Here is a 26,594-nt window from a genome sequence, read left to right as displayed (position 1 = left end):
GCATATTTGTTAAGAGCGTGTTATGATGCAGGCTGGCAGACATTTGACCAAATGTCCAAGAATTTGAGAACCAGTCTTTAGTTGCTCCATTGTGAGAATTTAAGTGCATTTATTCAGTTTGATAAATTTAAACAAAAGTTATTTGATAATTCAAGTTCACATAAAGCTGCTGAACAAAAAAAAACTATAGCACGAATTAAAATGATCTATACAGCTCCAAATTCATGTAAACATTTGTCTTTGTAGGAAATCTACTGTCAATTCTATTACATTCCTTATTATTAATGGCATTTATATCCTGCTTTGTTCCATTACAGGACATGAGATACAGGCAGTTCTCGACCACAATTGAGCCCAAAATTTCTACTATTAAGTGAGTTCTGCCCCATTTTACGAACTTCCTTGTCATAATTGTTAAGTGATTCGCTGCCGTTGTTAAGTTAGTAACAAGGTCGTTAACTTATTGACTTTGCTTGTCAGAAAATTGCAAAAGGCTCCGGGACACTGCAATTGTCACATATGAGTCAGTTGCCAAGCTTTTGAATTTTGATCATGTGACCACGGGGACGCTGCAAAGATTGTTAAGTGTTAAAAGCAGTCAAAAGTCACTTTTTTCAATGCTGTTGTTAACTTTAAACAATCAGTAAACAAACTGTCGAAAATTGAGGACGACTGGTACAGCAAACTCGTATTTCAAATGTTTGTCTAACATTAACACGGTAGGTCATCCAGAACTGTTCAAGCTGACTGACATTTAACATAACATAATAACAGAGTTGGAAGGGACCTTGGAGGTCTTCTACTCCAACCCCCTGCTCAGGCAGGAAACCCTACACCATTTCAGACAAATGGCTATCCAACATTTCCTTAAAAATTTCCAGTGTTGGAGCATCACAACTTCTGCAGGCAAGTTGTTCCACTTATTGATTGTTCTAACTGTCAGGAAATTTCTCCTTAGTTCTAAATTGCTTCTCTCCTTGATTAGTTTCCACCCATTGCTTCTTGTCCTGCCTTCAGGTGCTTTGGAGAATAGCTTGACTCCCTCTTCTTTGTGGCAACCCCTGAGATATTGGAACACTGCTATCATGTCTCCCCTAGTCCTTCTTTTCATTAAACTAGACATACCCAGTTCCTGCAACCGTTCTTCATATGTTTTAGCCTCCAGTCGCCTAATCATCTTTGTTGCTCTTCTCTGCACTCTTTCTAGAGTCTCAATATCTTTTTTACATCATGGCGACCAAAATTGAATGCAATATTCCAAGTGTGGCCTTACCAAGGCATTATAAAGTGGTATGAACACTTCACGTGATCTTGATTCTATCCCTCTGTTTATGCAGCCCAGAACTGTGTTGGCTTTTTTGGCAGCTGCTGCACACTGCTGGCTCATATCTAAATGGTTATCCACTAGGACTCCAAGATCCCTCTCACAGTTCCTACTATTGAGCAAGGTACCACATATACGGTACCTGTGCATTTTGGTTTTTTTGGCCTAAATGTAGAACCTTACTTTTTTCACTGTTGAATTTCATTTTGTTAGATAGCGCCCAATGTTCAAGTCTGTCAAGATCCTTCTGTATCTTGAGCCTATCTTCTGGAGTGTTGGCTATTCCTGCCAGCTTGGTGTCATCTGATTTATGAGGGGTTACTTTTTTATGCCTTCTGTAATTCTTCCTTTGGGTAGAACTAAGTTATCCCAAGTTTCATTCGTGCTGCTATGAAATTCAGGTTGGCATAATGAAGCATCTCCTTTCCATGATGCCCTCAAAAGAAATCTGGGGTGTTGGCTAGGCTGAAAGACGGCGATTGAATCTAGAAGTATGGAATGACCTTCAAAGAGAACCAGGCCTTCTCTTCCTTCTAACTTTACCTCCCAACTGGACCCCAAAGCCACAACCCTTCTAACAGGTGTTGAATTCAGTTGGAGCTGCTTCTTGGTCTCTAGCATTGATATTTTTTTTTTATTTCTCTCTTCCTTTCAATGGGGTGAAATTGTGATATACAGAAAAATAATGATGGGTATCATATGGGAAAGGGCAGACGGGTTAGGAATAATGAGATCTGAAATGTCACTGACTACAAAATATTTTACGTGCTCCGTGAACCTTTCTATCTTGTTAGAATAAACTTTTCCCCCCCCTGGTGTTCAGAAAGAGGGATTTGTAATATAATTGCAGCTAAAGAAGAACATGTTTATTTGATCATACCGATTGTGAAATAAATCTCTAGTGTAGGGGAAAAACTGGAAATATGATGAGCTGTAACACAAATAAGGGATGCAGTGGCTCACTGGCTAAGATGCTGAGCTGGTCAATCGAAAGGTCGGCAGTTCAGCAGTTTGAATCCTTATTGCCGCGTAATGCGGTGAGCTCCCGTTACTTGTCCTAGCTTCTGCCAACCTAGCAGTTTGAAAGCACGTAAAAAATGCAAGTAGAAAAATAGGGACCACCTTTGGTGGGAAGGGAACAGCGTTCGTGCACCTTTGGCGTTTAGTCATGCCGGCCACATGACCACGGAGACGTCTTCGGACAGCGGTGGCTCTTCGGCTTTGAAAGGGAGATGAGCACCGCCCCCTAGAGTCGGGAATGACTAGCACATATGTGCGAGGAGAACCTTTACCTTATAACACAAAAAATGGCACTATAACACACAAGTGAGATAAGCAAAACCAAACAAGCTCCTCTTGAAAACTGAGAGAAAGAATGATTAAGGCTAAATAACTGCTTTACCTCCAGGCTGGGAGCAAAATTAGGTTTTACAAGAAAAACTGGAGGATGGGAGCCAGGTGGATCCCTAGAGGTTGTTTTCTAGAGGGATACATAGATTTGAGTTGAATCCATTCATCTTCTCCCTTTTATTAACGACTCGGTTCATAAAACAGACACTCAACTCAAGAAAATTACTAAAAGATGAATAAAAGCATTCTCGGTGTTTGCAATGAATTAGCATGCATATTTCGTGGAGAAGAAAATAATTTTAAAACATTTGTGCTTTTCGCAACACAAGATTTGGAAAAGGATGCAATGGCCTATGATTTATGGTAAAATTGGTGTGTAATTGTATCTGTTTCTAGAAGCACATGTTGCTAGATGCAATAGTTTAAAGATTGTGGAGATGGTTTTTGTGCCAGCGGTTTGAGTCCTAGCATCACACGGTGGAGTGAGCTCCTGTCACTTGCCTCAGCTTCTGCCCATTTGAAAAGCATGCTATATGCAAGTAATAAATAAGTACCACTGGTGGAAAATGTGGTGGCGTTTCAAGTGGACGGTCGGACCTATCAGTGCAGGACCTGCATGGATGTGATGCCCAACTATGAGTACTTTGGTGGTGAGAGAAGGCCCTGGATGATGCCGCAGGACGCCACTTGTCTTTCTGGTGGGAGCAAGTTTGGCTCAGTGGTGAAATCCAAATTTTTTTACTACCGGTTCTGTAGGTGTGGCTTGGTTGGCGAGGTGTGGCTTGGTGGGCGTGGCTGGGGAAGGATACTGCAAAATCGCCATTCCCACTCCACTCCAGGGGAAGGATACTGCAAAATCCCCATTCCCTTCCTACTCCTAGGGGAAGGATATTGCAAAATCTCCATTCCCACCACACTCTGGGGTCAGCCAGAGATGGTATTTGCCGGTTCTCCGAACTACTCAAAATTTCCGCTACCGGTTCTCCAGAACCTGCTGAATAGCACCCCTGGTTCGGCCCCCTGTGGTACACAGTGGATAGCGCGCAAGCGTGAACTAAATGGACTAGCACTCTTCAGCCGCCAAATAACTGCACTTTAATAACACTGCAGTCTCCTGGATAATTGTATCACTGCCACATGCTAAATAAATAACCAGATGTTGGGATCAAAATGGGAGAAAGCAATTTCTTTTTTTGCACTCTACTTGGGAGTTTCCTATAAGCAACCAAAATGCCACATTTGGAATCATAATGCAAATTCCATATATTCTGATCTGACTCTTCTTATGTTCTTATTTCCAAGAGGTCGTAAGAAAAGAAATCCTGGTTTAATACTTGGGTTAAGATGAAAGGAGGGTAGTGAACGTACAATATTAACAATAGCAAGAATGTAGTCTTTTTTTAGGTGGAAATACTGTAATACACACATGTGGATGGAGAGAGAGAGAGAGCGCTATCTTCCTTTTTAAAAGAAAAAAAGAATAAAAAAGGGAAAAAACCTTGAGACTAAATATAAAAGAGAATTACATGCACATAAGATGAAATAAATTCAAGTATAAACTACCAGAATATTGCTAATTTTATTCTATGTATTGGATGACCTTTTCACATTTTAAAACTATGGATTATTATTCAAATATAGTCACTATATGAGTCTCAACCACAATAATCAGCGTAGTGTGAAATGCATGTTAAAGTGAAAAATTGCAGCCTTATCTAGTCAGTAAGAAATCCATCCCTATTTAACAAATCATCCATGACTTACTGACTAGATAAGACTGCAACTCTCAAAACTTCTCATTAGAAAACACGCTTCATGCGTGAAGCCTTGATCCTTACAATAACCTTCTGTTTAAAAAAAGAAATCCGATACAGAATTGAATTTAATATGGAGGCTATTATTGGGTTGTAGTTGTACCTGTGGGCTTGTATCTCATCTGACACTTGAGTTTTTCTTAGTTAACACTAAAGACAAGTTTTGAATATCCTAGCAGCTCTTAACATTGGTAAATATAGCTCAGTATACCTTGTAGAATATGAAGTTTAGTAATATTTAGTAGAAAGCTGGCAACCAGGAAAGGGAATTCAATTTTTGGAATTTATTTCATTGCATGAATTCTTGTCACAACCGAAATCAGTGGATGGATCAATACTTGGTTGACTTGAAAAAAGTGGAACCTGCACTTGTTGGAAGAAAAAGATAATAAATTATTTTCCACAATCTTTCAGCTTTGGAACTGGCAGAGTGGTACGGTGGCCTAGAGGTGGAACTCTCACCTCACAATCAGGAGGCTGTGAGTTCGATCCTAGGTAGAGGCAGATATGTCTCTCTGGGCACAATGAGAATATTTCTGCTGAACAAAACTCTGCATTGGTGACAGGAAGGGTATCCGGCCATTAAAACGCTCTGCTAGCTCCATTCAGTTGCCCAGACTCCACCCCGCAAGGGGTTATGGGGTCGTTAAATGATGATGATGATGATTCAGCTTTGGAACTACTATTATGGGCCTCTGGTGGCTCAGCAGACTAAGTCTGTCTGTTATTAACACAGCTGCTTGCAATTACTGCAAGTTCAAGTCCCACCAGGCCCAAGGTTGACTCAGCCTTCCATCCTTTATAAGGTAGGTAAAATGGGAACCCAGATTGTTGGGGGCAATAAAAGTTGACTTTGTATATAATATACAAATGGATGAAGACTATTGTTTAACACAGTGTAAGCCGCCCTGAGTCTTCGGAGAAGGGCGGGATATAAATTCAAATTAAAAAAAAAAGTTACACAAAAGAATTACAGAACACATCTAATATTAAACCATATGGATGAACTACAGATTGATTTTTTTCGGTTCAAAATGATATCCTGAATGTCATTAGAATTGGTTAGTTGGATACTGCAGCACCTTGAATGGCGTGAAGAATCAGGGCCATATGTTAAGAAGATTTACTGTTCAAGCTCTATACACAAAAATCCAATTAACTAATGGTCGGCAATAAATTGGCGCTACCTAAGTGTTAATGGAATCAAGAGGGGTGAGACTTGGATGGTTTGTGGGAACGTAACGATTCCAGACTGATTCCTTTCTTGACGATGCCTCTTCTTCTCCTACAGCTTATTTGTGTTGCAATAGTGCTTCAGTAAAAAGCAACATCAAACAAAGCAAAGAATAGAGGAAGATCTAGAGACCGTAGGCCAGGTAAATAGATAAAAGTCTGAGGAATAATGCTGATAGTGCTGGGAGGCATGCCTCAATGGCGAAGAGGGTATTTGAAAGCTGCAACAGGCAGACTAATGAAGAAAGTGGGGGCTCAACCACATACAAACAAGATAAAACATTTTGTAAGGCACCCACGGTCATCTTATCAGGGAAATGGCTGGCATATCAATTAATCAATTAAATGATTAAATAAATAAATAACTGCGGAGGTTTTTTCTTCTTGGTATTGGTAGGGAATTTTATTGATGTATTCATTTATTAACTAATTTATATATATACTCAGGAAAAAGGGGTGGCTCAGGGGCTAGGACGTTGAGCTTGTCGATCGAAAGGTCGGCAGCTCAGCGGTTCGATTTCCTAGTGCTGCTGTGTAACAGGGTAAGCTCCCGTTACTTGTCCCAGCTTCTGCCAACCTAGCAGTTTCGAAAAATGCACGTAAAAATGCAAGTAAAAAAAAAATAGGGACCACCTTTGGTGGGAAGGTAACAGCGTTCCGTGCGCCTTTGTTTATTTTTTATTTTATCCATCAAATTTTTTTATTAATCAAATTTTTATACCGCCCTTCTCCCAAAGGACTCAGGGCGGTTTACAGCCAGCTAAAACACCAAACAAAATAAATACAGAATAAAATACAATTTAAAAAACTAATTCAATTTGGCCCATATTAAAAATTAAGAGTAAAACCCAATCAATTAAAACCAATTAAAACTATAACCCTATGCCAGACTTGCGCGGATGAACAAGTATGTCTTCAGCTCGTGGCGGAAGGTACGAAAGTCCAGGAGTTGGCGAAGTCCTGGGGGAAGTTCATTCCAAAGGGTGGGGGCCCCCACAGAGAAGGCCCTACTTCTGGGGGCCGCCAGCCGACATTGTCTGGCGGACGGCACCCTAAGGAGTCCCTCTCTGTGGGAGCACACGGGTCGGTGAGAGGCAATCGGTGGCAGTAGGCGGTCCCGTAAGTAGCCCGGCCCTAAGCCATGGAGCGCTTTAAAGATAGTAATCAGCACCTTGAAGTGCACCCGGAAGACCACAGGTAGCCAGTGCAGTCTGCGCAGGAGTGGTGTCACATGGGAGCCACGAGGGGCTCCCTCTATCACCCGCGCAGCCGCATTCTGAACCAACTGAACCAACTGGAGCCTTTGGCATTGAGTCATGCCGGCCACATGACCACGGAGACGTCTTCGGACAGCGCTGGCTCTTCAGCTTTGAAACGGAGATGAGCACCGCCCCCTAGAGTCGGCAACAACTAGCACATATGTGTGAGAAGAACCTTTACCTTTATATATTTACTCACTCACCCACCAGACTTAAATTTCCCCTTTCCAGTAGAATGGTTCTTAAGCTAGAGGTCATTTACAACAGGGGTCTCCAACCTTTGCAACTTTAAGCCTAGAGGACTTCAACTCGCAGAATCCCCCAGCCAGCAAAGCTGGCTGGGGAATTCTGGAAGTTGAAGTCCTCTAGGCTTAAAGTTGCAAAGGTTGGAGACCCCTGATTTACAACGATTATAGAGCAATTTCTAATTGCTTGTTTGTGAGACCAGCTGCTGCTGCTAAAATGTTTGCATAAAAGAGCAAAGTTTGTGGAGATGACGACATTATTTGAGACTAGGAAAAGGGGTAATTGGATCAAACAGTTTAGGAATCACTGCACTAGAACCTCAGGACAACACATATAGTTCTGTTTACCCTAATTTAACCCTATGTCCAAAGCTTCTTGGTGAACAGGGATAGAACAGTTGACAGATGGCAATCATAATTGCACAAAGCTGTTCCACCACCTGTTTTTTAACATGGATCCATCCTTCCTTCCTTCCTTCCTTCCTTCCTTCCTTCCTTCCTTCCTTCCTTCCTTCCTTCCTTCCTTCCTTCCTTCCTTCCTTCCTTCCATCCATCATCCTTTATAGCACCAAGGTGGCACAGTGGTTAGAGTGCAGTACTGCAGGCTACTTCAGCTGACTGCTAGTTGCAGTTCGGCAGTTCAAATCAAGGTTCAAGGCTCAAGGCTCAAGGTTGACTCAGCCTTCCATTTATTTATTATTTATTTATTTATTTATTTATTTATTTATTTATTTATTTATTTATTTAGCCACACAGTATATATAAGCATAAGCATGAAATAATTATACAATATATAAGCATATATACGAGTATGAGTATGTAATAACTATATTAATTGGATATAACGAAAGGAAACAATAGGACAGGAACGGTAGGCACATTTGTGCTCTTACGCACGCCCCTTACAGACCTGTTAGGAATGGGGTGAGGTCAATAGTAGACAGTTTTTGGTTGAAGCTTCGGGGATTTTGGGAAGACACCACAGAGTCAGGTAGTGTATTCCAAGCATTAACAACTCTGTTACTGAAGTCATATTTTCTGCAATCAAGATTGGAGTGGTTAACATCAAGCTTAAATCTATTGTGTGCTCGTGTATTGTTGCAATTGAAGCTGAAGTAGTCTTCAACAGGAAGGACATTGTAATAGATGATTACCCATCCTTCCGAGATGGGTAAAATGAGGACCCAGATTGTTGGGGACGATATGCTGACTCTGTAAACAGCTGTAAAAGAGCTGTAAAAGCATTGTAAAAGCTGTAAAAGCACTGTGAAGCGGTATATAAGTCTAAGTGCTATTGTTAAGTGCTATTGCTACATACACACCCATCTTCTAACCAACACTGTGCAGCCCCCAATCAAGAATGGACAGAGCTTCAATCGCACAGTTGTGGCCTTCATTGCGACTCTTTTTGCCTGCACAGACACCTCTACCAACCCCAGCAATCCTGTAAGATTCAGCTGAGAGAAGGCAATTGGCCCAAGGTCAACCCATTACAATTCAATGGAAGATGAAAATCGCCCCATTGATTCTTACTAAGGATACCCTTGGCAAAGATCTCAAAGGGAGAGAGTGGAAGACCACATAGACCCTGATGCTAAACATTTTCTATTCCAGTCACAAAACTGGGATTCTCCTTTCTAATTCAAAAAACAGGTCCAATCTTAAAAGAGGGAGAGGATTTAAAGATACCGATGATAACTTGAAACCTGACTATCTTACAAATGTCCCTGCGTTATTATTCTCCCGAGTTATTCAGAGGGAAGAGATTAATTCAACAGTGACATTTTGATTCTTGATATCTTCATCATAGATTTCCTACAGGGATATTCAGAATAAGCACATTTCTCAAACAAGGGAAGCACTGATGGGAGGAGAAGCAACACACTACCTTACAAATTATCTCTCTAATGTGACAGGTTAGAAAATGATATTATAGTTCATCCTATCTCTCCATTTCTTGGTATCAAAAATTCCTCAGGCTACAAGGAAGAAATTGCTTTTGGAGGGCAAAACTTGACGCTTTAGAGATTTGGTATTCGTTCTTCCTAGAAAAAGATGTCCCGATTAATACTTGCAGTGTTTGGTCTACAATAATAAATTAAATTCTTATTCACAAGGCCAGCTGACTGCAGCCAGGACTTAAAATATAAAGATGTTGCAGCCTGCCAAATATTACAAAACTAAGCTGTTCCTCAGTCAGCCAGATGTTCAGATTGGCAGTTCGGCATTTCTGTCGACCTATCGAGTCCTTTCCAAGGACCTGGGATAGGCAGATCTGGATGTTTGATGATATTACAGATATCATTCTCAGGATGGAAGCTGTTCCAAGTAAAGCCGCCTTTTGCAATTGACTGATGGTGAATTTGTCAATGCCGATAGTGTTCAAGTGGTGCTCCAGTTGTTTTGACACCCAAGGCACTTATTACTATTGATACTACCTTTGCTTGCTTCTGATTATTACTACTACTACTACTTAATTTGATTCGGTTTGGGAGCGGTAAAAAACTTAGGTACAACCAAGGACCGAAGAGCTGTTAATGTCTCCCACCCCTACTCCGACGAACAAGTCAAGGAAGTCCATAACAAACTTGGCAATGAAGCCTCTGCAGCTTGCCAAGTTTCTTCGAGGTTTATCAGGGCAGGCAGGAGTCCAAGTTGTGATTACAGCGATAGGATCCGGTATCAGCAAACTAGATAAGACTTTGCTTGACTCAAGGTTGGAATGCCAAAAGCAGGTCCTTTATATAGGCTGTGGGGTGTGGCTCCATGACTCAGCATTTATCCAGGCCTGCCCCACCCTTCCTTCTGCTGGCATCGCCTCTCAGATCTCCGGAAGCGAGGGTCCACCCACTCTGAATTGTCTTCAGCTGGATCTGCTGTCAGCGTCTGGGAAAGGGAGGGGTCAGAGGGAGTAGGCCCGGGTAATTACACCACCTGGCTGGCTTCCTGCTCTGAAGGCTGAGCCAAAGGAACACATGCTGTATGAGTGAGGTTTATTGGGCTTCTCCTTTCATTCCTTGAATCCTCTCCGGGCATGGGGCCAGGGCCGGGGGCTGGAGTCATGACAGGCCTCTCATCTTCATTATCAGACTCGGAGTCTGATAAAAGGCCCGGTTGGAGGGGCCTGGCTGAGGAGAGGAGGGAGGACGAGTCACAACAGTTAAGGTAATGTCTGAGCATATAGGAGTTCTGAGTAAGGTTCTGTTTTGTTTTTTGAAAAATCAGAATATTCAGGTCTAATAAGTTCAAAATTTCCATGTATCCAGGGAGCCCTTTGGGGATTTCTCTAAGGGTTCCTATTATTATTGGTCCAATCATTGATTTTTTTTTCCTCCATAAGCACTCAACTTGAATTTGCAAATCATGATATTTTGTTATTTTGTCTAGCTGTTTCTTTTCAATTTGTGCATCACCTGGTATTAATGAACCAGACTAATTATTATTACCCTGTTTCCCCCAAAATAAGACATCCCCTGATAATAAGCCCAATCGGGCTTTGAGTGCATGGCAATAAGGGCAAGTGCTTATTTCAGGGTTCAAAAAAATATAAGGCAGAGTCTTATTTCCGGGTAAACATGGTAGTGGTGGTATTATTATTATTATTATTATTATTATTATTATTATTATTATTATTATTATTATTATTATTATTATTATTATTATTATTATTATTATTATTATTATTATATACTTTATTCATTAAACATGAAACTCAGTCAACTAATGCGTCACAAATACGATTGACTGGTACTAATGGTTGATACGGGTTGCTGCCAGCGTCCTAGGTATCAACCAAGTATCTTCTTAAAAAATATGATGTTCCAAGTAGCGCAGTTTTTTGCAGTTCTGCTGGTGTTATTGCAGGAAGGTACAATTTGTTGATGTATCTTATAAAATTCTTGGACAGGGTACCAAGTGCCCCGATGACAATGGGTATCACTGTTACTTATTATTATTATTATTATTATTATTATTATTATTATTATTATTATTATTATTATTATTATTATTATTATTATTATTATTAAAAACAACTCTCACAAAAGACAACTCTCCTTGTCCTTTTATTGTGAAATCTGTCCATTTTTAAAAATGAATACTTCTGGTGCAGAATAGAGTATGAAGAATTATGCACGTTTCCATTAACAATGGAATGAAGAATATTTTTTGGATAGTATTTTACTCATTCTCAGCGGAGCATGGGCAAGATTACTGAAGTACTGAAAAAAAACAACAGGTTGCCTTTCGCATTTATTTTGCTTTTGAGAATACCCTGGAAAACAAAAAGATGAAAAGGAGGCCCATTAGCGGAACAAGCAAGCCAAATGTGTAAAACCAAGTCTGTGTTATTCTAGAACGAACAAATGTATTTATTTATTTTATTTATTTATTTATTTTATTTATTTATTTAAATTCCCTAAAGTTTCTTAGCTCAAGAATGAGCTGCCCTTGGAAGGCCCCATCAACTGGGTGACTGCGGAGGGAAGGAAAAGCAACAAATATTATAATAAAAAAGAAAGAAAGGAGATGTTTGTGTTGTTCCCACATTGTAGGAAGTTCATTTTATTTATTTATATTTACTTATTTAGATCCTGGTTTTATTATTATTTAATAAAATATGGGCCTTTTTTTATTTGCTTGCTTTTAGCAGAAGTAGTTCTTTGAACTGTAGAGGTGCAGCATGCTAATTTTATTCTGCAGCTCTACAGATGGGTTTTCAAGAGAGCCATTCTCTTTCAAATTCATTAGAAACATTTTAAAGCTACTTTATATTTTATACGTAATCTTTCAGGTAATTGGTCTATATATTTTATTCATACCATGGTATACATGATTGTCAATTCTAATCCTTATTCTTATACATCATTTCTGCATTTTGCTAAAATAATATTATTTGTTTAACTGGGGAGCAAGGGAAAACATCAGTAGGTCCCAATTTTCCCCTTAATTATGTGCATTTCTTTCCTGCTATTGACTTTAGCCTTTGAATATTTAAGTCAGAAAACTCTCTATGGATATCTGCCTTAAACACCTGCTTTAAAAATACACTGTTAACAAAGGAGTCCAGATATTTATTTATTTATTTGCTGACAAAGACACTTTTCTATTTAGGGTGTGCAGAAATTAGTGGGCAAAACATTGTGCCTTTAACATGGGACTTCTTGTTTTGACCTTCACTTCCAGCCTGGTCGAAACAAAGTTGGAACCCTCACAGAAAACCAGGAACAAGTATTTTGAACTTGAAATATTGTGATTTCAAAATGTTTGGATGCTGTTTGAAAGTCCACAGGTGGCATCAATCCAGAACTCTGGAAATTACCCAGTCTAAGTCTATGTTGCTCTAGAATAAATCAGGTAGACTCACTGACTAGCTTTGGAACGAGACTTCAGATCAAGGAGTTCTATTCTCTACAGCTTATCTGTAACTGATTGTAATGTTGTTTTCCTTAGAATGGGATGACAAGCTATGCCTCATGAAATGATTGGATCCAGAACATACTGCTCTGACCCAGCCTTTGCAAGTAACGGTAAGCCGTAAGTAAAACAAAACCCTTTTTTTTAACAGAAAAGTAAGTTTTTTATTCACGTGGATAAACAAAAACTCAAATGTATGTAGTCCAGGGGTGAAATGCTACCGGTTCCCACCGTTTTGGGTGAACCGGTAGTTAAAAAAAGCTACCGGTTCATCTGAACCGGTATTTCCAACAATCAGCTGTCCCCTGAGATTTATATTCGCTAGAAAGCAGGAAATCCTGCTTTCTAGTGAATCTACATTGCGTGACATAGCTGTTCCCCCCTCCTTGTTCTACTTACCTTCTTAAGCCTCCTTTTTCTGTGTGAAGCGCATGTTTGGTGTGCACTGCGCACGTATTTGGTGTGCACTGCGCATGTGCGTGCAGCTTGCATTTGGTCTGTATTGTGCATGCGTGCATACACAGCATGCATTTGGTGGGCACTATGTATGCATGTGCACAGCATGCATTTGGCGTGCGCCGCGCATGAGCGGGCAGCAAACTGGTGACAAACTGTGGAGGATTTCGCCACTGATGTAGTCCCAACAAACCTGGATTCTGAATTGCTTGCTGTATACTAGAAATGAAAGTTTGTCTGCGACAACCGGCCACTCCCAAACCCCTCCTATTTATTTGACAGCCAGGGAGGGGCTGGCTAGCGTCTACGTCTGCCTTTCCCTGAGAGCTGGGTTATTGTTTTCCTTTGCTCTCCTCTCTTTTCTTCTCTGTGCATACGCGCATCTGGGATGGGCCCCATCCAGTGGCGGAATGCTGACGGTTTAACAACCAGTTCGGTGAGCATGTGCATAAGGCCCTGGCGCACAGTGCTGAAAATGGAGCATTTAGAAGCTCAGCTGCTTACCTTCCAAGTCAGCAATGGTAAGTAGAACAGTGAGGGTGGGAAATCAGCTGTGCCGTGCAATTGAGATGAGCTACAAAGCAGGAAATAAAGGACAGGATAGAGCAGGGGTGGGGCCAACTGATTGTTGGTGCTACAGGTTGGCCTGAACCGGTCCGAACCCGCTGAATTCCACCTTTGGCCCCATTTGTTCCTCCCCCTCACTCAGCTCAGGCTTCGAAGACAGCTGCTTCTCCACCTGGGGGAGGACGGAAGGTCCCAGCTCTGCTTGACTCTGATGCTGTTTCCTTATCAGACCCTTCCAAAGGCTCCAAAGCTGCTCCAGGCTCCCCCTCAATCTCCTCCTCATCTGACTCTGCTGCTAGCTCTGCTGGCAGCCGACAGGCCACAACATATATGAAGGTAAAGGAATCCCTGCAGATTTTTCTCCATTAATCACTGCCGATTATAGGGGTGGTGTCATCTCCCTTTCAAGGCCATTAAGCCGGCGCTGTCCTAGGACATTTCCATCGTCATGTGATCATCATGACATCACAGATCACTGTTACCTTCCCACCAAAGTGCTACCTATTTATCTACTCTCATTCGCTGGATTTGTCGCCTCAGCTCGATGGGAGCTCAGGTGTGAAAGCTTAATTGCCTTGCTAGTTCCTTAACAAACCTTTATTTCTCCAAATAAAAATGAAGGCGAGGCTGAATGATACAACATAATATGTATATCTAAATACTAGATCTGGACGTGGAAGAAATGAGACCAGAGTGGTTCTTACCACACAATTCCTCCCTTAGAAAGCTGCCAATATTTATCTGTCTATAATAAAAACCGAAACAATACAGCAAGAATAAGCCTTGGCAATGCTTATGGGCTTTAAATGTCATTAATAAAATAATGCAATGTTCACAATACTCTTCAAGTAACATGAAAAGCTTGCGAAGGGAAACTGTGAAGGCACCCTACAGCTCATGAATCTTTTGGAAACTGCAGTGTTTAAGGGAGGAGGTTAGGAGAACCACAAGCTCATTTAATAAGTGTGAATTGTCCTTCTGGATTTTGTTGGCAACTGCTTAATTTATTATTTTTTGCTCAATGAGCGGGCACCAAGTTGGAGATCAAGCAATACTGAGCAAAGTGAAAGAAATACCCATGGACTGTCTAGGGCAGGGGTCGGCAACCCACGGCTCTGGAGCCGCATGTGGCTCTTTCATCCCTCTGCTGCGGCTCCCTGTGGCTGATCGGCTCCACAATTGATAGGGTTTTTGGGTAGGACAGGTAGAGGAACAAGGATGCCATGCTAGGAGGAGACTCTATGTTGTGGGAACCAACTTCCAGTCGGCAGAGGTAAAAGGACGCCGCGCTAGGAAAAGACTATGGTGGCGGAACCAGACTTCCGATCCGTGGAGGAAAAAGGATGCTGCACTAGGAGGAGACTATGAATGGGGGAACCAGACTTCCGGTCGGCTCCAGAATTGAATGAGGGCTTCCTGTTAGGAACTTTGTGGCTCTTTGAGTGTTTAAGGTTGCCGACCCCTGGTCTAGGGGAATGAAATCAACATCATCCAAACTCGTAACACAAGGGGAAAAAAATATGGAAATTTTTTTTAAAAAAAATTCCAAGTATTTCTGTGCTTTATCCACTGAAAAGGTCTTATAGATTTGTGGAAAGGATTATATAAAAAAAAACACCCTCCTGTATGTGTGCCAAAGGATTGTTTGAATCTGTTTCATCTTTCATGAGCTGTTATTCTTTGAATAAATCCAATCCTCTTAACATCATAAGAGCTGGGAAGCTGCAATAATCAGTGTTTTTCAGAGCTTTCCACGGTGATGCCCAATTGTCTAATCAATGATCATTTAAAGAAAAATCTATATGGTTTGCGGTGGCCACTTTTTAATTAGCTTTGCACAGTGGAAGATTTTTATTCTGACACCATTGTTATTATTATTTATCTCTGTCTTCCTTCTAAGCCTTCATCGGCTTACCAATCCTGCAGACAAATGAACAGAAGTTGTGGGAAAAAAAAGAAATCCCAGGAACAAACTATCTATCCAATCAAAAAATGTCCCGTGTTTAAATCCAGAAAGGGATTTATTTAAGCCAGCTTCATTTTCAGTAGGAGACAAGAAGCTTAAGGCTGCTATGTGGAGGAATCCTGTCTACAGCAAAAGAATGGCCTTTAAATTAATTAATTAATCAATTAATTAAACTTCAAGGTTTCCAAAAGCACCCTTGAAGTCACTTTTCACTGAGCTCATTTTTCTGCAAAATGGTTTTTCAGAATTCAAGGCGACGATGCCGAAACCCTGAAATAGGCTGAATTTTTACATCAATTCTAAAACGTTCTTCAACATATCTCAATCTTGATACTGAAAGGAGTCACACATTCTATTAACACTTCTAATTAATTTATGAAATATAAAGGAGAGAAGATAATTATTAAAAGGTGTTTGATGTCTTCCCTGTCTATTTTTAAAAGAGGAAACGACAGAGCTGGTCATTTGTTTCTTTCTAGTTTTAATAAGTTTTAGGAAACGGCGGTCTAAGAGCAGTTCCAATGCCGTGCTATTAAATATTTGAAAGATTTCATTGTACAGACTACATGTAAAGGAAGCTACTGGGCCTGAAAATTGAAACACAGCTTACTCAGCGATGTAACTGGCAATTTTTCATTTCTTTTGATCCTTTCAATTAGAACTAAAGATAACTGTGTCAGCTAGCAGTGTTTTTCTCTATGTGGGACAAAATGCTTTCTTTTTCTTGGAGTAGAGAGACATAAGTACAATGAAACAAGTCAGAAAGCATATTCTAGTTTTATGTCAGATGCAAGAAGGAACTAGGATAGAGTTCAAAAGTACTACAAGTTTATTTCATGCTACCCATATACAAGAATCTGAACTACCAATGGTCAAGGTGAATTGGCGTCAAATAAGAAACAACAGTGGCTCAATAGGGACATGGTGGCTCAGTGGCTAAGACGCTGAGCTTGTCGATCGAAAGTTCAGTGGTTCGAATCCCTAGTGCTGCATAATGGGGTGAGCTCCCGTTACTTGTCCCAGCTTCTGCCAACCTAGTAGTTCGAAAGCACATAAAAAATGCAAGTGGAAAAATAGGGACCACCTTTGTTGGGAAAGTAACAGTGTTCTGTGCGCCTTTGGCATTGAGTCATGCCGGTCACATAACCACGGAGACGTCTTTGGACAGCGCTGGTTCTTCGGCTTTGAAACGGAGATGTGCACCGCCCCCTAGAGTCGGGAATGACTAGCACATATGTGCGAGGGGAACCTTTACCTTATAACAGAAATAAGAAACAACAGAGTTCAAAGAGGGCTGGACTTAGATCTCTTATGGGGGCACAGAGATTCCAAACTGATGATGCATTTGACCCTGCCTTCGGACTCAGCCTGGTCATCTCCTATATTTACTTTTAGTTCTGCAGGATCCAATCTGGGTCAGTCCCCGGGACCAGAGGTATTGTCTCCCAAGGTTTTGCAATCATGCTAGAGCCCATCTTCAGGGAAATTTTCTGTAGTAGAGTGTGTACTGTTGTGTGTGTGGTAGTTATAGTGCCTGTTGTAAGTGGCTTTTTTAGATGTTGATTGGGATGTGTTAATGGCTGGCTTTTAAGTCATTAGCTGTCATTTGCTTGTGCTGCCCAGCCCTCACCTTCTAAGTACTTGATAGGCTGGTGGTAAATCAGCACTCCTGTTGACTGACAAGGGACCTGTTTCCCAGGCTTCAATCACTTCCCTGGCTGTTTTTGTGCCTGCTCGTCCAACAATCTTAGTAGCTGCAAAATTGAATGCGTGTCCTTGTTCATTGCAGTGGGAGGCTACATTGATGAGTTCTAGATCTCTATGAACTTTTTTGGGACTATGATGCAACTCTCAGAGACTGCTATGAGCTGTATCTAAAATCTCCCAGTCAACAAATTCAAGAGGGAGTAGTAACTACGATGCTAGTTCTGACAAGCCAAATCAATGGGGAAGCCAGATTCACTTCACAACCCTGGTTGCTAATTTAACAACTGCACTGATTCACTTGACCATTGTAACAAGAAAGGTCGTAAAATGGGGCAAAACTCACTTAACAAGCCTCTCACTTAGCAACAGAAATTGTAATTCGAGGACTACCTGCAATTGTCTTCATGTTGGTCGCCTCCAAATACACATACTTGCATGAATGCTGAAAAATACTGTCCAGAATTGTCTGTCTGTCTGTCTGTCTGTCTGTCTGTTATCTATCTATCTATCTATCTATCTATCTATCTATCTATCTATCTATCTATCTATCTATCTATCTATCTTCCATCTATCATCCATCTTTCTGTGTGTGTGTGTGTGTGTGTGTGTGTCTGTCTGTCTGTCTGTCCTATCTATCTATCTATCTATCTATCTATCTATCTATCTATCTATCTATCTATCTCTGTCTGTCTGTCTGTCTCTGTCTGTCTATCTATCTATCATCGATCTATCATCCATCCATCTCTCTCTCTCTCTGTCTGTCTGTCTGTCTGTCTGTCTGTCTGTCTGTCTGTCTATCTATCTATCTATCTATCTATCTATCTATCTATCTATCATCGATCTATCATCCATCTCTCTCTCTCTCTCTTAAACAAACAAGCGAATAAATAAAATATCTAGGAGGTATTCAGCTGCAAGCATTGACCTACCTTGTTTTCTCATACTGTATAATCAGGAAAAAATTACTGTTGGACAGAACGGCTGATTCGTTGGGCTGATACGGCATATGGTGATGACATGATGACAAAGAGTAAAATTCTGAACCTCTTAATCATTTTTGTAATGGTGTGAGGCTTTCCCTCTTTGTTCAACTCTCCTTTATGGTCCTTATTTGGCCTGTCTAGATTACATAGTTTGGATGTAGCTTTAATGACCCATCTGCTTCATCTCTGGAAAACATAGGGTTTATCCCCGGGAATACAGCTGTAGAGCTACCGCGTGAGATACAGGTTCCTTTTCAGCAGACCTACATCTGGGAAAATCATAAGCCTTCTTCCCAGCTATTACAACCCGCAGCCATCTACATATGTATGGAACACAAAACCCAGACAGCATGTTATTCGAGGATTGTTCCAAGTTATCACCACATTCATCTTGATGGTGTCTCATTGTGTAGGTGTTATCTAAAGTTAAAAAAAATCAAATTTCCATTCTCAATGCATTCTGGGAACAATGTTCAAAAAGCTTCTCATACTGGTATCCTCCAAATGTTATAGCAATAGCATTTAGACTTATATACCGCTTTACAGCCCTCTCTAAGTGGTTTTACAGAGTTAGCAAATTGCCCCCAATAATTTGGGTTCTCATTTTACTGACCTCGGAAGGATGGAAGGCTGAGTCGACCTTGAGCCTGGTGGGATACGAACCAGTGGTGGGATTCTACCGGTTCTACCCAGTTCCTGTGAACCGGTAGTGGCGGGAAGCTCCACCCACCCGCCTGGACATCATCACGGATGCTCTGCACATGTGCAGAAGGCTCTGTGCATGCGCAGAGGTGGCGCGTGCATGTGTTCACATTTCCAAACCGGTAGCGAAGGTAAGTGAATATCACTACTGATTTGAACTACCAAATTGCAAGCAGCCAGCAGGCAGTGGAAGTAGCCTGCAATACTGCATTCTAACCACTGCGCCACCCAAGGCTTAGTTGGGGCAATTTCAAAACTATTGGCCATTACATACAACTGTGATCAGAGCGTTTAGAAGGGAAGGGGAGGGCAGGGCGGGAGTTGAGAGGAGGAGAGGAGAGAAGAGGAAAAGAAAGGAAAATATAATTGTATAGTTTAGCATCACACCAAATTGTCTAACATGACAATCCAATCCTATAAACAACGTAACAGCTAAATGATACTCTTAAAAACATAGGCATGCAAAAGAGTTGTTTAAGAAGATTAAGGTTGGGAGGGGGTCCAGATGAAAAGTTGAACATGCAAACTGAAAGCTTTGTTCCATTAATATTAAGTGTTCTTGTGAAGAGCTTTTGAAGACAAGTGGGTTGTTGTTTTTTTAAAGAAAAAAAAAACAGCCTTAAACTCAGTGGGCCAAAAAGAAAAAAAGAAAAAGAGTTCATTTTAGAACTGCCTGCTTGTCTATGAAGATATGAATGGCTCCACATTTGCTTGACCTCATTCCAAAATTGCTCAATACTGAAAACTGAAAAATAACAGTTTGGATCTATTTTCTGTCTTTTTTTTTTCTTTTTTAAGCATCAGCGTGCAAGTCAATGAGCTGTAACTGGATTAAACATTTCATTTCCATCTAACGGCACGGGCAGACTGGCAGACCAGAACAAGCTATAATTTATATTTTCTGAAGCCGAGAGTAAGCGGATGGGGTGCCGGGGGTGGGGAAGAATCTGGGAATATACCTATCTGAGGATATTCCAGTGTGCATATCAGTCAGCTGTCATTTCGTCTGCTATCTGAATGAAAGCAGACAACTAATTGTCTAAAGAATGGCGGGCAGCAAAACTTCTTCAATAAAGCTACCCTATAACATGCTTACAATGATATTGCTGCCGTGGTCTATTCTAAGGCATATCTCAACTCTGCAGAATAAGGTAGGGCTGCCACTGAAAAGAAGAGAGGGAAATAATCTCTAACAAAAGGCGGAAAACAAAATCCGCCATGGATTTCTAAAGCTGAGCATTGTTAGCTACCAAAATGGGTCCAACTATGGAACCAAGAACACGGAATGAACAGAGTCAAATAACATCTACTGAAATGGTCTGTGCTCGGTGAGAAATGAAAAAAGGAAGAAAGAAAGAAAGAAAAGTGAAAAGAAAAATACAGCTATGAAAGTAGTATATAAAGTACCCCCCCCCTCAATTCTTCTGATATGTATCACTCAGTGTTGTGCTGCATTTCTCAAAGAACAGTGGAGGGAAGCAACCACCGATTTTCTCTTTCTGTCATTTGTGGTAGAATAGGAAATTTGGAAGAACTCTTGTTAATTTTACCAGGTAACATAAAAACCAGTTGCAATGTATGGCTGTGAAAGTTGGACCGTAAGAAAGGCTGAGTGCCAAAGAATTGAGGCCTTTGAACTCTGGTGCTGGCGAAGACTCCTGTGAGTCCCTTGGACTGCAAGGCGAACAAACCAGTCAGTCCTAGAGGAGATCAACCTTGACTGCTCTTTTGAAGGCCAGATCCTGAAGATGAAACTCAAATACGTTGGCCACCTAATGAGAAGGAAGGACTCACTGGAGAAGAGCCTAATGCTGGGAACAATTCAGGGCAAAAGAAGAAGGGGACGACAGAGAATGAGGTGGCTGGATGGAGATTGCATGAGATTAAATGGACTCCGGGAGATGGTAGAGGACAGGAAGGCCTGGAGGAACGTTGTCTATGGCGTCACGATGGGTTGGATACGACTTCACAACTAACAACAAAAACAAAAACCAAAGTCCAACCACCTCCATCCCACTCTTGCCACAGATTGTCCGTTATTGGGCACACTAATAACGGACACACTATTTCACTCCCATATCTGGACCTCAAACGTATTATGAAATCATCACACAAATGGCATGGATTTCATTACTTGTATAATGCCAAGGTGCAAGTGATGTCATGGTGGCTTATATGGTGGAAGAACCCAGTCTTCTCCCAAAGATACAAGCCATACTGGAGGGGAACGCCTATCATAGGACCACTTCTGGATTCACCCTACCTTGTCCGTTTACCTTCTCCATTTCTAGATAAATATTTCTCAACCCCACCAACTTAAAGATATGTGGTTTTCAACCCCAGAATTCTTCCAAACAATATTCTAGGAGTTGATGCCTACACATCTTAAAGGAGCTGAGGTTGAGGAACTGTTCCACACCAACTGGGGACAAATACTAGAACATTACATCCATCATCGTTAGTTTTTAATAAGGCATCTGTGAGATATAAAATTGATGGTGATGGGTTTCACTTTGCTGGGTCCACACACATTTGCATATGGCATCTATCAACGATAGATTATAAAGCTTGGTGGGGGATGGAATATATATATATTAAAGTTAGGGAAATAGTTGCATTCTGCCTGACTTATACCTCTTAAACAAACGTACACATCAATTTAGAATATCCTACAACTAATTACGGATGCATCTATATTTTTTTTCCTGAGAGATCACTAAAATATTCAATCTGTAATAGGGAATTATTTTTGAATGCTTATCTAGTTCTACTAATCTATCAAAAGAATGTCTTGGCATGCAGGCTACCAAACTAGTTAGGGTCTATCAATTCTGAAAGCATTATCTGCTTATTAATTGTAAATAAGACAACCTGTGACCCCCTTGGCTCATCTTTTTAGATATATGTATGCCCTTGCTCGATTCTTCAATGCTTTCAACAACGGCAGAACCTATAGCGTACTGAAGAAGTTTTTAAAAATTCAGGGAGATAGTCAGAGAAGTATGTGCCTTGAAGAAACCCATATCAGGTGCAAGAAATCAGGAATCGGGGTTGTTCAAATGAATACAAGTTTATTCCATGCTAGCCCTAAACTGTTGTGGTCCGTCAGCAGCCTGCAGAGCTGGCGATGGAGTCAGACAGCAATGAGGCAGAGGAAGAACATGGGCCAGTCCTGGAGGCTTGGGAAGGCCTGGATGAGGGCTCTGTGTCAGAGGCAGAGGTGGGGCCAGAGCCATCAGGGAGTGATGTGTGGACTCCAGAGCCTCCAAAGGCTGACAGTAGTGAGGCAGAGGAACAGGAGGAGCCTGTTCCTAACGCACGCATGAGAAGAGCTGCCAGAAGGCAAGAGCAGCTAAAGCAAAGAGGATGATTCAAGAGTAGGGCCAAGAGATGATTGGCCTCTCCCATAAGGCTTAAAAGACCAAAAACGGCATTTGGGCTCTTTGCCAGAAAACAACGTTGATAGCTTTGTCTTGTTGCATTTGTTTCGTATCGGTGTTTTCTGAACTTTTGCCAAGAAGGGCCGTTGGCAGTTTGCCTAACTGGACCAAGGTTGGAGATAAGACTGAGGAATTGTGTTGGGAGGAATTTGCTTTAATTTAGTTTGGACTACTAAACTATTAACTCATTCTCAGCTGTGCTAATAGTTTTTACACTGACTGAGTTTCCTACTACCTATTTGGGCCTGGATCACAACATAAACAAGAATCTGAACTACTAACAGTCAAGGCAAATTGGATAAGAAACCAATGGAATTCAAGGAGGGCTTCGATTTCTTGTGGGCATGAAGGGACTCCGAACTGATGATGCGCTTAACCTCTCCCTCAGGCTCATCCTGGTCATTTCCCACAGTCAAACATTAAGAGTTGACAATAGGAAATGTGTTGTGCCTCATCCTCCTCAGCCGGGCCCCTCCCGTCTCGTCCCGGGCCTGTTATCAGACTCCGAGTCTGATAATGAAGATGAATGGCCTGTCATGCCTCCAGCCCCCGGCCCTGGCCCCATGCCCGGGGAGGAGTCAAGGAGTGAAAACAGATAAGCCCAATACAGCTCACTCATACAGTGTGTGTTTCTTTGACGCAGCCGTCAGAGCAGGAAGTCAGCCAAGTGGTGCAATTACCTGGACCTGCTCCCTCTGACCCCTCCCTTTCCCAGATACCGACAGTAGAGACAGCTGAAGACAATTCAGAGTGGGAGGATCCTCGCTTCCGGAGATCTGAGAGGCGACACCAGCAGAAGGAAGGGTGGGGCAGGCCTGGATAAATGCTGAGTCATGGAGCCACACTCCACAGCCTATATAAAGGACCTGCTTTGGCATTCCAACCTTGAGTCAAGCAAAGTCTCATCTAGTTTGCTGAAGTCACAACTTGGACTCCTGCCTACCCTGAGAAACCTTGAAGGAATTTGGCAAAGCTGCAGAGGCTTTGTTGCCACGCTTGATATGGACTTACTAGACTCGGTCATCAGAGGGGGAGGGGGACACGACAAAATGTTTATTTTATAACAATTGCCAAATTTCAATTCCACTGGAGTCATGGATCCTGGATTTTGGATGCAATTGGTAAGTTAGTCTATTTGAGGTACTTTGGTTCCAAAAATGTTGCCCGATGATGCACCATTGTGCCCAGTTAAAGGTCATGACAAGAGTTCTAGTAGCATATAGATAAGTACAAAGATGATATATATTGGAACATAAACAAGAAATACCGTATATACTCTGGAGCATCAAACAACAACACGGATACATACAGTTAGAAGCTCCTACTACTAAGAGACATTTATCTTGAATGCCCCTTCCCATCACCATAATAAAACCAAAAACACAAATCTCACCAAGTGAATATGTTGATTCTTTTTAGAGATCTCCAATTTGGCTTTCAGTTCTTTCCATTTATTTCAGCTTTGGGCAAATTTTTATGAGCCGACGTTTAAGGGTATTATATCACTGTCAAATTCAGAACAAGTCGAAGCCATTTAAGTTTCTGTCCACATCAGGGCCCATCAACACCCATACGTTCTCACACCATGTGAACGGGGAAGGGAAGCTTTGAAGTCCTTTTCAAAAGGAGCCAATTTTATTTTCTTTCAATGCCAATCAGGGAGGAAGAATATGAAAAAAAATAAAAATCCGGAAAGATTTAATGGCAAAAGAGGGAGACCATGGTAATACTGACAATTAAAGTCTCCCCCAGGAGGTTAATTAAACATGGTAAGAGCCAAACATTTCAGAAACTACTTTGCAAATGTCATAAAAGAAGGCCTAGTCCTTCAGACGATTTAGGGCTAAACTGTTAACAGCTTTGTTGTTTGGGGAAAAGGTGTTGAATGTGTTAAGCGGGTCTGCCTAGGCAGAGGGAAGACATAATATTAACTTGGGCCTCTATCGGGGTGGGGCTGCTAGGCGATTCGCAGAAGTTCAGGAGAACCTCTAGCTAAATTCTGTGCAGTTTGAAGAACCCCCAGATCCCACTCCAGGCTGGCTCCGCCCACCCCGTCCCTCCCACGCGGCCCGTTTTGGATGAAGGAAAGTGCATTTGCGCGCGGAGGCTCAGGGAGGGCAAAAAATGGGCCTACTGGAAGTTCAGAAACCGGCCTGTTTCTGGCCTCAAGAGGGCCTCTGGAGCCTGGGGAGGCTGTTTTCCCCCTCCTGGAGGCTCGAGGAAAGCCTCCAGAGCCCGGGGAGGGCAAAAATCCCCCCCCCCCGTATTGCAGGAGGGTGACTAGGTCACGCCCAGCATGGCCACACCTACCCAGCAACCCGGCAGAGAACCCCTTGCTAAACTTTTTGAAGCCCACCCCTGGCCTCCATATTTGTATCTATGCATGTCCATCTTTTGACCTCTAATCTCAAAGACCTGAAGCAATAGCAGGAAAGAGGTGACAGGTTGGATTGTTTAGCTGGGCAAATATGCCATTTTGAAATTTTTCAGTATATTTGTGGAAAAAATAAACGGTGTCCCTAATTTTATGTACTGAAGATACAATTCTCCCAAAATTGTTGAAGGACACCCTATTGAAAAAGCCAAAGGAGATCTATTCTCCAATGACTTCCATTCTTGGGATTTAACTCAGAAAAAGTGCAAACAGTTGGAAAGACAGGATGTTAATTTGCTCACCAGATCATTAAATAATATTCTACCAGTCTCGATGTGGTGAGTTGACCTCTCCAGGTGCTTTCTGTTATGGTCCGCCAGCAGCCTGAAAAGCTGGCAGCGGAGTCGGACAGTGAGGGAGGCTGGGGAGGACAATGGATCAGTTTGGAGTCAGGGGAAGGCCCAGATGTGGGATCTGCGTTGGAGGCAGAGATGGGGCCAGGGCCACCCGGGAGCGATGCACAAACTCCGCAGCCTCCAGAGGCGGACAACAGAGAGCCAGAGGAACAGGGGGAGCCTGTTCCTAGTGCACACATGTGAAGAGCTGCCAGAAGGCAAGAGCAAGAAACAAGGACAACTCGGGAGTAAGGCCAGGAGATGCTTGGCCCCTCCCATAAGGCTTAAAAGAGCAGCAACGGCTCTTGAGTTCTTTGTAGAAAAGCAACGTTGCTATAATTGTTTCTTGTCGGCGTCTCCTGTTTCTGAACTTCGTGGGGTTCTTGCCAAGAAAAGCCTTTGGCAGGGGGACAAAGAAGACAAAGGTTTGTGATAAGGCCAAAGGACTTTTTCTGAAGGACTTTGTTTTGGAATTAATTTGGACTAAATTATTTCTACTAAATATGTTTGTTTAGGACTGATTGTGTGGTAATAACTACTTGGGCCTAGGTCACAACACCTTCAAGGGAGGAGGATCCTTAAGACTTTCTCCCATAATCCCCACTGTTGCATCCTCCCAGGCATCTGGGGACAACCTGCTTTATAGTCTACCACCCTTGCTCCTAAGGAAATTCCTTACTGTCTCTTTACTCTAGAAGAGAAGTGGAAATAGTATAACTGGGAATTGAAGTCAATGGGGAAAAAAGAGAAAATGAAATATCATCACTCCTCCGTGCTTTACTTAGTGGCAATATTTTCATACTCTGCCTCAGTGGTTTTATTTAGCCGGTTCTATCTGGTTCGGGTGAACTGGTAGCGGTGGCTGCAGGAGGCTCCACCCACCCGCCCGGACGTCATCACATCTCCGCATGCACGGAGGTGGCGAGTGCGCTCACATTTGCAAACCGGTAGCGAAGATAAGTGAATACCACCCCTGCCCCGCCTCTCTTTGTCTCTCTCCCTCTCGCACCCTCTCCAGGTAGAACGAAAGAGGACTCAGAATACCAAGCTGAGGTCAAACCATAAAGCAGGGCTGTCAAACTCCCGCTGTCATGGCGGCATCACATGACGTGTCGGGACTTTCCCCCCTTTGCTAAACTAGGCATGACCAGCACGTGACACACCCAACCCGCGGGTTGCGAGTTTGACAGCTCTGCCATAAAGCAACTCAATGAATAGACACTAATTTGTATCTAGCTCTGTTTGATAGCCATTTTCTACCCTATTTTTCCGAAAATAAGACCCAATGGGAAAATAAGCCCTAGCATGATTTTGCAGGATGCTCGTAATATAAGTCCTACCCCAAAAATAAGCCCCAGTTAAGA

The 26,594-nt window shown here is 42.0% G+C and overlaps 1 protein-coding gene across 1 annotated transcript in view; it reads right to left on the bottom strand.

Moving 5' to 3' along the window:
- FAT3 (FAT atypical cadherin 3) overlaps positions 1-26,594 on the bottom strand; it is a 662,194-nt gene that overhangs the window by 240,321 nt on the left and 395,279 nt on the right. The gene's annotated exons all lie outside the window — the stretch shown is intronic.

Source organism: Ahaetulla prasina, chromosome 5 (assembly GCF_028640845.1).
Source record: "Ahaetulla prasina isolate Xishuangbanna chromosome 5, ASM2864084v1, whole genome shotgun sequence".
Classification (NCBI taxonomy): Eukaryota; Metazoa; Chordata; class Lepidosauria; order Squamata; family Colubridae; genus Ahaetulla; species Ahaetulla prasina.
Note: the sequence above shows the minus strand (reverse complement) of the source record. Positions and strands in the feature narration are given on the sequence as shown.